The sequence below is a fragment of the Mastigoproctus giganteus genome, chromosome 12 (genome assembly GCF_048544385.1).
Source record: "Mastigoproctus giganteus isolate SK-2022 chromosome 12, ASM4854438v1, whole genome shotgun sequence".
NCBI classification, from domain to species: domain Eukaryota; kingdom Metazoa; phylum Arthropoda; class Arachnida; order Uropygi; family Thelyphonidae; genus Mastigoproctus; species Mastigoproctus giganteus.
The window spans coordinates 9,362,225-9,374,171 of record NC_143586.1 but is presented as its reverse complement, the minus strand read 5'-3'; the positions used below and the strand labels follow the sequence as shown (position 1 = coordinate 9,374,171).

The window sequence follows — 11,947 nt, the reverse complement described above, 5'->3', positions numbered from 1 at the left end:
GATTAATGTGTTTTCAAAAAAGCTGAAATGTAATTCTCTTTAGACATGGATTTCTCTCCCCCACCCCAACTTTAGGTACCAAACTTAGGCATCATCTTTTCTTAGAATAAATAAAGTAATTATATTTGCATTTATTGAATTCAATCAAACCATAACAACTGTTTTTTTATACAACATATAAGAAATTTTTTTTTTATAAACCAACATATTCAATATCTTTTTTAAGTTTTCTTTTAGGAACAAACTTTAGTGCTTTGTTCCAGTCTCCTGTATTCTTCATCTCTAACATTACTTGAAGCGTCTGATTAACAGTCAAGGACTTTGAAGCACAACCCCAACTACAAAGAAGTAACAGAAAAATGTTAAAGACAGATTACAGCTAATTTGTTTTTACATTTATAAATGATATAAATAACAACATCCTTCCAATTTCTTAATATCACTGGAATAAATTAACTACAGGGTATCCCATAAGTCTGGAATCATTGGGAATAATAAAAAATGGCAATAGAAACATTCACACAGAATAGAAACATTTATTCACAGAATTTGCTCAATATGTCCAACATTGTTCCTGATACACAAAACCAGACAAGATACTCAGTCAGCAAGCACACAGTAAATGAGGTCAGGAGTAATAGTGTTGCATGTGTCAATAACATACTGACCCAAATGTTCAACCCTGAATTTTCTTCACACAGACCAGCACCTTCAAGTGACCCCAGAAGGAAAAAAATCGAACAGTGTGAGATCAGGGCTTCTGCTGGCTATTACTCAGGCCCTCGCGATGTCCTATTCAATTATCAGGAAACGTTGGTGCAGAAACTCTCATACATGGATGCTATAATGTGCAAAAAAGTCCAAAAAAGCTCTCATAATTATGGCTAAGGATTTTCTTACTTCCTTTGCTGCCTCTTTTAATATAACTGGATAGATCCCATCCCCCCTTGGTGCCTTTTTTATCTTTCCTCTCAGTTATTACAAAATCATCTAGCTCGCTGCCAGAGTTTACTTCATCTCTGGCATTTCCCTTCCTGAATAACTCCTCATGTGTGAATGTAGATGCAAAATACTCGTTTAGTTTATTAGCCACCTGAGCAGGATCCTCAACTGTTGAACCATCAATATCCAGTGGACCAATCTGATTCATCCTTTTCTTTCTAGAGTTTACATAGGTGAAAAACTCTTTTCTGTTTTTCTTTGCATCCTTTTCCAAGGATTTCTCATAATGTGCCTTTGCCTGCCTAATCTCCTTTGTGACTTGGTTAGAGACCAGCTTATATCTATCATAGGCTTCCATGTCACCCATTAATTTATATGTATCCCATGCATTTTTATTCTCTGCCATATGTCTCATTAATTCATCTGACATCCATTTAGGCCTAAACCTTGAACGCTATTTCTTAGTTGGTATGGTTATGTTGTATTTTGGTTTTTAGGAGCATTAGCAACTAAGGCCATATTGCTCCAGGATACGCGGTGATCATTCCCTGACCTTTCCGCATCCTCCGTATTTGGTGGTGATGGGCTCGAACCCCAGTCTAATCAAGAAGTGTGTGCTACGCACTGCTGTTCCTTCCCACCTGGCTACGGAGGTGCCTAGTTGGTATGGAAAGCTTAGTAGCTTCAAAGATTAGTTCTTTGAATGCTTCCCATTTTGAATTTGCTGTTGGTAACATCATCAATTGGTCCCACTGTATAGAATTTAAATACTGTCTAAGACCATCGTAGTCACTTTTACGAAAGCAAAAACCCTTCCCTTTACCCCTGATGGTAGTTAAAGTAAAGTAAAGTGCAGCCATTATCAACCCACTGCAGGATGGAAGCTTCCTCGACAATTCATGGTGAGGGAAATGGACCATAATCTGCCACGTTGGTCCAGTGCGGGTTGGCAGATCGACCGTATTCAGCAGTCAGGGGCTTGAACCCCAGTCTACTCAAAGAGCGTGTGCTACTGCACTCACACTCTGACCACTTGGCATAGTTATCTCTGAGTAAATCCCAATTCAGCACACTGTGATCACTGCCACCTAGTGGTTCCTTTATCTGCAGATTCTTAATGCTCATGCATTAATCACTTCTGATAATCAGATCAAGAGCATTACTCCCTCTAGTTGCCTCCCGAACATGCTGATGTAGAAAACAATCATCCAATAAATCCACAAAAGCCTTGCTATTGTGCGAGTGACTAACCCACAAATTCCAGTCAACATCTGGGAAATTAAAATCCCCCATTATAAGACTCTCTGATTTACTGGCCCATTCTATTTCCCTGTAAAGTTTCTTATACTCATCAGAGTCATTAGGCCTATAGAACACCCCTACTCTCAATTTTGATCTCCCAATACTTATGTCACACCAAACTGACTCGACACTGCACTGTCCAGCGATGTCAACTAGCTTCACTTCCTTGGATTTTATGTATTTCTTACCTAATAGCGTAGCTCCTCCTCCCTCCCTATCCTGTCTATCGTTTCTGTACACATTGTACTCCCCAAATTCCAGTTCTGCATTCCTTATATCTGTGTGACACCATGTCTCTGATATCCCAACAATATCTGCCTTTGATGTTTTGAGCAATACCTCAAATTCATCAAATTTATTTACCAAACTCCTAGCATTGGTGTACATGTAAGTATACATGCACCTGTTCCTATTCTTAGTTACCCTAACACAACCCATGTGTTTACTTGTACTGCAAGACTCCCAGCAGTCTCTGAAATACCCTGCATCTTGTTTTCCAGGCTGCTGCTCATTCCAATGGGATCACCTCGTGCATGAGGTGATCCCAGTCCTCAGTTCCTCCACAGCAGCATGTTGGGTCCTCTTCTCGGCCAAAGGTTGTTAGTTTTGCCTTTATTGCACCAAGGCCAGTAAGCAAATACGCAAATACGTACGTGGCGTACAGGCCTGGAGAAAACAATGTTGATAGACTGCTAATATATGGGATGAATCTCCTGGTGATGTCCCCCTTAGTTGAATTTGTCCAGCGGTCCTGCCATACCCGCTGCATGTGTCCTTGAAGTCTCCTCTTCTCCATTTTTTGGTTGTTGGTTAGATTCAGCTCGAATCCCAAGCAGGTCTGAGACACGCCCTTAGAAAGATGATACAACATTCCAGTTCTCACCACCTCCAGGTTGAGGGGGAGGGGCCCCACCAGGACCTGGAGGGCGTGAGTACTCACAGTGCAGCAGGCACGAGAGATGAAGAGCAGGACTGTGCGTTGAGTGGAATCCAGGATTCGTCTGTTTACTGCAGTCGTAGCCTTGCTAAACCAAACTCCAGCTGCATACGTAATTACAGGAATGAAGATAGCTTTGTAATACAGTGAGAGAGTTCGCTTGTTAAGACCCCAGTCCCAACGGGAGATCCTAGAAACCGTGGCAGTATAGTTTCTTACTTTGGTTCTGATGTATTTGAGATGAGCTTGGAAAGAGAAGTTCCTTTCTAGTATTATGCCAAGATATTTGAGTTGCTCCGACAACTTTACGGTCTTGTTTCCAATTTTAATCTGTGGCAGTCTTGTAATACAAAGTTCCTTTAAGAAGCAGAGAGTTTGTTTTTGATGGTGATATGGTCAGGCAGTGTGTTTTTGCCCAGTCCTGGAGGATTTGGAGTGCATGGTTTGCCAAGGTCTCAAGCTGAGTCCTGGAATTTGCAGCCACCGTCAGGTTGAGGTCATTAGCGAAGGCTTGTGAACGAACTTCCCTGAGGTCAAGGTGTAGAAATTTGTCCATCACCAAATTCCATAAGGTTGGCCCCAGGACGAGCCCTGGGGGCAGCCACGGTGTATCCGTCTTGTGAGTTTCTGATAAGGAGCATTTACTGTTTGTTTGTTATTTTGTTTTTTATAGAAAGATAACAAAAGAAAACAGAAAAATAGCATTGACTGTCGACAACTACCTACCCACCTTCACTCAATAATTTTGAAATTTAAAAGTGAAAAGCTTGTTTTCTTCCCTCCGAATACCTCGTCTAAACTGCAGCCAAAGGACCAAGGCTTTGACCAAGAATTTGAAAATCCACTACTGAAGGTGCATACTGAGAATAGAAACCAACCAACCTATAGATTCTGTTATAGATTTGTGGATGTGCATATCACAGTTGCTGAAAATGTGGAGTCAAGGTGTGATGGAAACAACGATTAAGAATTGTTTCGCAAAAGCAGGTTTTGCTAAAAAACCAATTAACAGCAATGAGAGGGATGAACTACTACAAGACTGAGCAATCTAGGTAAGAATTTCAAGTGAGAGATTTGATCAATGGAAAAATTGTTCTTGACGAATTTTTAGGAATCGATAATGAAGTCATAGTAGCTGAATATCCAAGTGACTCCAACATTTTGGAGAGTATTCAAAGAACTAGTGACAATACAGATGATGAGTTGGATGAAAATGAAGGCAGCGAAGACAATGAGGGCAATGCTGATGGCATTCTTTCTCTTGCTCAGCTTACACACAAGGTGGCACAAATTTAAATTGAAGGATGGTTGCAGAATAGATGTGTGAAAGTTTGTCTTCTGCCAGGCAGTAGTTGATTGTGGAAGTGGGTAGTTTGAATAAATTAAGAAAGAACTAGATAAACTATTGGACGGGGATTGGCAGGTGATGTTTTTTTTTTTTTTTTTTCTTTCGCTAATAAGCCTCCTTTCTTGCATCATTTGCCATTACCGATACTAATAGTATTTTTATTCTGATTATTCTCACTATGGAATAAATATTTAAAATGAATAAGGATGGTTGCAGGATAGATTTGTGAAAATTTGGTTTCAACATATTTTCTTACATCTTTAAGAGGAATTTATTGTTGGAAAAAACCTCATCTGCTGTTGTACAAGTGGATATTGGAATAAATTTAAGGAAGAATTACACCAATTGTTAGAGTTGGTATACAGATGAGGTTTTTTTATTATTATTATTATTATTATATTTATTTATTTTTGGATGCTGTATATGCTTGCTGACATTATTTGCCCTACTAATAATACAAAAAAAAAAAAAAAGTAGCCTTTTTAGAATTAAACTTCTATTCAATCTAGTATACTTACAAGAGATATTTGTCCAATGGCAGTTTTACAGCTCTGATATTTTCCTTCTTGCTCTTTGCCAAAGATATTGGTTTTCGTTGTGACTGATCAACATAACCACCTAAAATAAAATGAAATAGTAAAAAAAAAACATATATATACGAAAGAACAAGTGCATTTAGATAAATGCATTTTAATTATGATAGTGTAGCTAATAATTATTCAAATGACAGCACTGGAATTAAATGGTGTATAATAATGCAGCATAAACTCTACCAACTAGTGACTGGAGGGAGTCTGAGTAGTATATGCTCCTTGACATAATCAGGCTTCTCTAAGAAGACAACATTATATCAAAGGTGCTGGGTATATTCTTGATGTATGTATGACAATAAAAACCTTTCTTAATTGATACATGTTCCATCCTCTACTTTAACTCCAGAATGTAACGATTAAGCAAACTAATAGAACAAAGTGATCACTTACTGCACTCTTTCCTGACTGAATCTCAAACACAACTCATTTGTTACCTAAATTATTCACTCTATGATTCCTTTTGCTTCAAAGATGGTATCTGTGCATACTGCTCTGATATTCATTGTCAAAGATTTCCTCATTTGGAATCTCCTCAGGCTTAAAATCTGTTTGATGTGACATAAGTACAGGGGAAAAACAAAAATGATAATAGGAATGTACCATAGGCCTAATGGTACTAATACATTAATAGTTTCTGTAGGCAGGGGTTGTACGTGATTCTGACACTGCTTCTATTGAAATATGCAGCCGCCTATAAAACAAGGTGTCAGGGATCATAAGACTGCTGGCTGTTCATGGAACAATGCAAATACATGGGCCACGTTCGGGTTAATAAAAGTAAAAACAGCTGGTTATTCATACAAGGGCAAGACTTTTGAGGATTTATTGGATGACTGTTTGTTACACCAGCATATCAGAGAGAGCAATACTCTTGATCTGCACTGATTATCAGCACTGATTCTTCAAGCATTAAGAATCTAAATACAAAAGAACTACTAGGCAGTGATCACAGTGTTTTTTTTTTATGAAAACACGAAGAGAGAGAGAGAGAGAGAGAGAGAGAGAGAGAGAGAGAGAGAGAGAGAGAGAGAGAGAGAGAGAGAGAGAGAGAGAGAAAGGCTAGGTAATCCCTAATAGAGATATGTGATCTTGTCTAGAAATCTAACTGAAGATAAGCACAAAAGCAGAAGAATCCTATTTGCAATAAATAACACAGGACTGAGTTTTAGATGGATTGAAATCAACTAAGTTATCTTTGCCCCACTAGAGAATTACCTGGAAATCAGCATTTAAGGAGTTGGAAGTGGATACTCGAGAAGGTGAAGCTGTTAATCACTATTTGGAGTTGTGATGAACAGGTCTTAGCCCCTCCTACCTGTTGCTTTCCTAGTAGTGATTGGAAGCTCTGACCTCTGCAGTATACAGTACCTATTTCAGTTAGTGTGTTATTCCACCCCCCCTTGCCACTGGATTAAAGTCCAGTAATCAGTAGCCTATCAAAGTAATGTGTGGGAGGAGCTAGCCTGTGTGTCATTGCATCACACCATGCCTCCCCATGGACTGCTCGGAAGGTATATCATATTCGAAAGATTAATCAGAATCTCACTAGATATAAAAAAAAAAAAAAAAAAATTCACAAGCTATGATTTTTTATAAACTAAGCAACTTCGCTTGCCATTTGGATATTCTACTGTGCGCTTGTATTTTAATTTAATTAAATTTAAATTTTTTCTCTTAATACTACAGTTTATTTACTTATGAGAGACATTCAATAAATTATCTATCTAAGGTACTTCCATAGTTATATTTCAATGATTCATGATTTATCATGTTCCTGCATATCTCAACTTGAATCACACTTATTTTGATCCTACTATATTTTTAGGTTGTGCTGCTGTGACAGAAAGAAGGAAGACACCTATATCAAATTATGGTTTTGCTGAAATTGGATCATTTTTCAGTCATCAAGTTTCTCACCAGAGAAGGAAATGGGCCAAAGGCCATTCATGAAAGGATGGTGGCTGTGTATGGCAACAGTGTGCCTTCACACAGTAGCACTGCGTTCCTATGTGCCGCCAGTAAGCAAAATAAAATTTGCCACCCTAAATGTTTAATACTGATAAGCATTAAGTAATCAGAAAACAATATTGAAAAAAATTTTGGCGCCCTCTTGAACTGCCCCCATAAGCGATGCTACCCACTTTCGACAGCCTTGCCTTCATGATGCCAGGTGAAAACAATTCGTAGGATAGAGAGTCCATCGAAGATGATCCACATCCAGGATGGCCTGGGACAACGACTACTCCAGAAATGTGCCAAGCTGTGGAAACCTTTGTGCTGAATAACAGATGTTTAAAGGGGTACCAAATCTCGAGGGCAGCGTTTCCCAAACTATGTTCCGTGAGATGTGAACAAGTTATTGTTGTTTGTTATTTGGTTTTCAGGAGCATTAGCAACTGGGGATATGCAGTGGTCATTCCCTGACCTTTCCGCACCCTCCGTGTTTGGTGGTCAAGGGCTCAAACCCCAGTCTAATCAAGAAGCGTGTGCTACGCACTGCTGCTCCTGCCCACCTGGCTACGGAGGCGCCATGTGAACAAGTGTTCCATGAAAAATCGTAATTAATAATTAAAAAAATAAATAAAGTTTGCATATTTGTAGCGTACACCACTTTTGTATCATTATAGTTTTCAACATTATTTCTGCTTCGGTTATTAATACTGGCATAGACTAATAATCAAATAGCCTGCGGAACACTTTATTTTGGTGGGCTTATGCATAGAGGTAATAACATCTACGAAAAAGTAGCACTGTAGTGATCTAATATGCCATTCGTATACAATTTAGCCTGAGTACACGGGGTTGAAGGATAGAGGGAAGCGAATCAATATCATAACTAAACTCACTTCCTTTTATAAATTTTTTTTTGATAATTATCAGTACTTTGAAATATTATCATTAAAATAAATGACCATGGATTTGTGGTTGAAAAAAAGGAACTTTAAAATGAGAAGCAAGTACTTCTAAGTATTGCAACTGTGGTCAATGAAAATGAACACAATTTTGTCACACTTCAACGTGAGAAAGAATAATCGCAGCCTTTTGTTTCCCAAAAATCCAAAGTGAAAAAACAAGAACAAACTAATAAAAGACCAAAACGAAAGTACGATGACAGTTATTTGAATTTAGGCCTTACATGTGTTGGAAATAAAGATGCTCCTGATGCACAGTGCATCGTATGTAATAAAATATTAGCAAACAGTTCTTTCGCTCCCACTAAACTTGTGTTTCATAAGTGTTCCGTATATATATTGCGAGATGAAAAGTGTTCCGTGACTAAAAAAGTTTGGAAAACGCTGCTCTAGGGAATGCGGCACATCTGATGAAACAGTTATAACCATTCTCCGTGAACATTTGGGGATGACTAAGGTCAGTGTAAGGTGGATCCCCAGATATTTAAACCTTGTGCAGAAGCAGTTAAGAGTACAGTGTTGTGAGGAGAATTCAGAGTTATGGAAAGGACCCCTGAAACTTATATCTCCAGAATTATTATAGGTGATGAAACATGGGCTCATCACTGGGATCCTGAAGCCAAGCAAGAATCAATGCAATAGAAGCACAAGGGTTCTCCCCCATCCTAAAAATTTCGGACACAACCTTCAACTGGCAAGATTGTGGCCACCACTTTTTGGGATGCTGAAGGAATTTTGTACGTTCACTACTTGGAACACAAGCAGACAGTCACTGGAGAGTCACATGCATCCCTACTGTACAACCTAAAGGATTTCATAAAGGAAAAATGACGTGGAAAACTTCTCAGAGGTGTGCTGCTTCTTCAGGACAATGCATTGGTGCTCAAATCACATGCTGGTGCTGTGCCTTGAGAGACTGTGACTTTACACAACTTACCCATCCACCTTACAGGCCGAATCTGCACCCCCCCCCAGTGACTATTTCCTGTTTCAACACCCGAAGAAAAACTTATGTGGATGTTGTTTTGCTGATGATGATGAAGTGAAGTCTGCTGTTTCCGCATTGTTTGATGAACAGGACAAAGAATTTTATTTGTCTGGTATTTCCTCATTGCCAAGATGGTTGGTTGTTTGGGTTTTAATAGCACATCAGCAACTAGGGCTATAAGGTGCCAAAACTCATTGCCAAGAAAGTGGAACAAGTGTATTGAAGGGCCGACCGGGCTAGCCGAGTGGGTAAAGTACCTGCCCGGCAACCCAAAGGTCCGCGGGTTCGATTCCCGCCTTGGGCTTGGATCAAAGTACTGCAAAAACCTTGGGAGGTGCAATATGGCCACAGAAGCCGATGCGCCAACAACTACCAAATCAAAAAAAAAAAAAAAATCAATCAGTGTATTGAAGTTTAGGAGGGTTACATTGAAAATTAAAAACAGATATTTGCCTCTATCTCATTTCATTCATTAAGTATGTAAATAATTTATTGAACAACCCTCGTATGTTGTGAAAAAAAAAATTTTACAACTGTCATTAAAATTCACAGAATCACTAATCTTTGCCCTCACAATGTTGAAATGCAAATGCTATATCTCCATATACACACAGAATCCTACATACATAAATAACTAAATATATACACTACTACAATTTGTTCCTCTTACCACATGCATTGAATTAATAATGGTAGCAGGTGTGTGAAAAAAACAGAATTATCAAATAAAAATTGCACTTCAGAAACTGATTACACAGTCTGTGAGTGTATAAAATATTCAATTTAAATTCCTCCAAAAAGAATGAAATGGATGAGAGAAAAGAATTTTTTTTAAATATGTCACTCTTTCAAAAGCCTTATGCTTTTTAAGCATAGCATCATTTTGTCAGAACTGACAATAATACTATAACAGTGAACTTACCTATAACATACAATGCATCATGATCATATTCTTCTAATACAACATTTGAATGTGGTGAGAGATACACGATTTTATGCCTAGGAAATATGTCCAAATAACTGTTTTCATGTAACTTGATGAAAAATTCATCCAAGTTTTTCTGTAAGTACTTCTTCGTGTGTTGTAAAGTTAAACTGTCTAATTTTACATTACAAAAATGTATATCAAATGGGCAAGAGTTTGACCTGTTAAAAGAAATTAATTCTTGAATTTGGTTGGCGCAATATTTACAATCCTTCCTAGACATATATTCATCATAATCCAAATCAATCACAATTTTCTGTCCAAAGAGTGCTGCATTTGCTAGCCTATAATTGTAGAAGTTATATATTGCTTGTTTGCTTAATCTCAAGAACATATTATTGTTCCATAAACCATATTTACTAAAATCAACATTGTTCGGTAATGGACCACGATTTTCATTTATCCTTTGATTTCGCCGAAGTTCCTTCTTACATTTATCTGATAACCTTTGACATTCCCTCTTTCTAAGAAAACTAAAATAATATTTTCTTTCGGTTTCGGTATTCAGTTCTAACAATTCTACCATGTCATTTACTTTTAACTCGATAGGTACTTTATCACCAGATATTTTTGCATATTCGTACTCCATACATATGAGTTTTACTTTGGTTTCTTTATCAACATCCCCATCAAACAACTCTTCGAACTGAGAAACATCTGCAATATATTGCACTGAAGAATCAACAGTATAAAAACTGAAATTGGGAGTATGCCATTCCTTCGAATTTAGTACACACATGGAGTTAAATAAATAACGTTTATACACAGAATAAAAACGTAATAAGGGAATTTGCCCATGAAGTTGCCACATATATTCAACCGGACGAAAGCTGTGCAAAAAATAATTCCTAAAAAATAAAACCTGTCGTCTTAACTTTAAAACATCCGGAATTCTTTTAATCAACATTCTGAAGTGATCAAGATTTTAGATTCACAATTCAAACTTCAGACATTTTGTGTGACACACTGCAGACGAAGACTAAAAACATGCGCGACATCTACAACGGTGAACTACTCGATGATATGTTATTTATTTAATATTATTTTTATATTTTATATTTTTCTACAACGACAGATGGAAGTTTGTTCCAGAAATCAACCATCCGCTGGCTAAAGGCAAACTTCCGCACATCTATCCTACAACTGTCTTCCCTCAATTTGAATTTACGCCCACTCAAGCAATTATTATGAACGTCAGCACTGATCATGCTCAAACCATTCAAAGCTTTATATACCTCAATCGGATCACCTAGCAGGTGCCAAGTCTCCAGACACTGTAATTTGTAAAACTTGAGCCTTTCTTCGTAAGAGCAACCCTTTCTTCCATTCACTAATCTTGTTGCCCTTCTCTGTACTCGTACCAACAGCTCTATATCCTTCTTTAAATGAGGCCTCCAGACTTGAACAGAGTACTCAAGGTGTGGCCTGGCCATTGTCTTATACAAGGGGATATTCACCCCCTTATTTTCATAATTTCGTAATACATTATTATTATTATTGTTGTTGCTCTTATATTATTTCTCCCTGATTGGGGGATTTCACTCCGTGACGGGTACTGCTACCAAGTACACAGGGTGGTTGTAATGTCTGGTGTTACTGTCGGTCGAGGAAACTCTGACTATCCTAAAGGCGTTCAGGATTGCGACTTTCTGGAGTTCCTTGTAGGTGTTCTCTGGGAGACTTATTGCTGCTAAGCTGCTATGTAGAGTCTTCGGTACCATACCGGTGGTTGACACTTCTTGCATATGCCACATCTCCTTGATCTCATGTCTGAGTTTCGTGACTTCCTAATTTTTTCCTCGTGGGTTTTCTGGATATTGCTAGTGTTCGGCACCGCTATGTCACAAAGGTAGGTAGCCTTTTCCATCTTGTCCACAAGGGTTATGTCCGATCTGTTGTGCCGGATGGCCTTATCCGTTATTATGGCGCGGTCCCAGTAC

At 38.2% G+C, this 11,947-nt stretch overlaps 1 long non-coding RNA gene across 1 annotated transcript; it reads right to left on the bottom strand.

The window, feature by feature from the left end:
• Positions 1–264: 264 nt before the first annotated feature.
• Positions 265–10,059, bottom strand: LOC150076662 (uncharacterized). The gene is made up of 3 exons (XR_016547713.1): positions 9,945–10,059; positions 5,048–5,147; positions 265–338 (listed from the first exon to the last, which is right to left on the bottom strand). It is a non-coding gene; the product is annotated as an uncharacterized LOC150076662 (long non-coding RNA).
• Between the last annotated feature and the right edge of the window lie 1,888 nt (positions 10,060–11,947).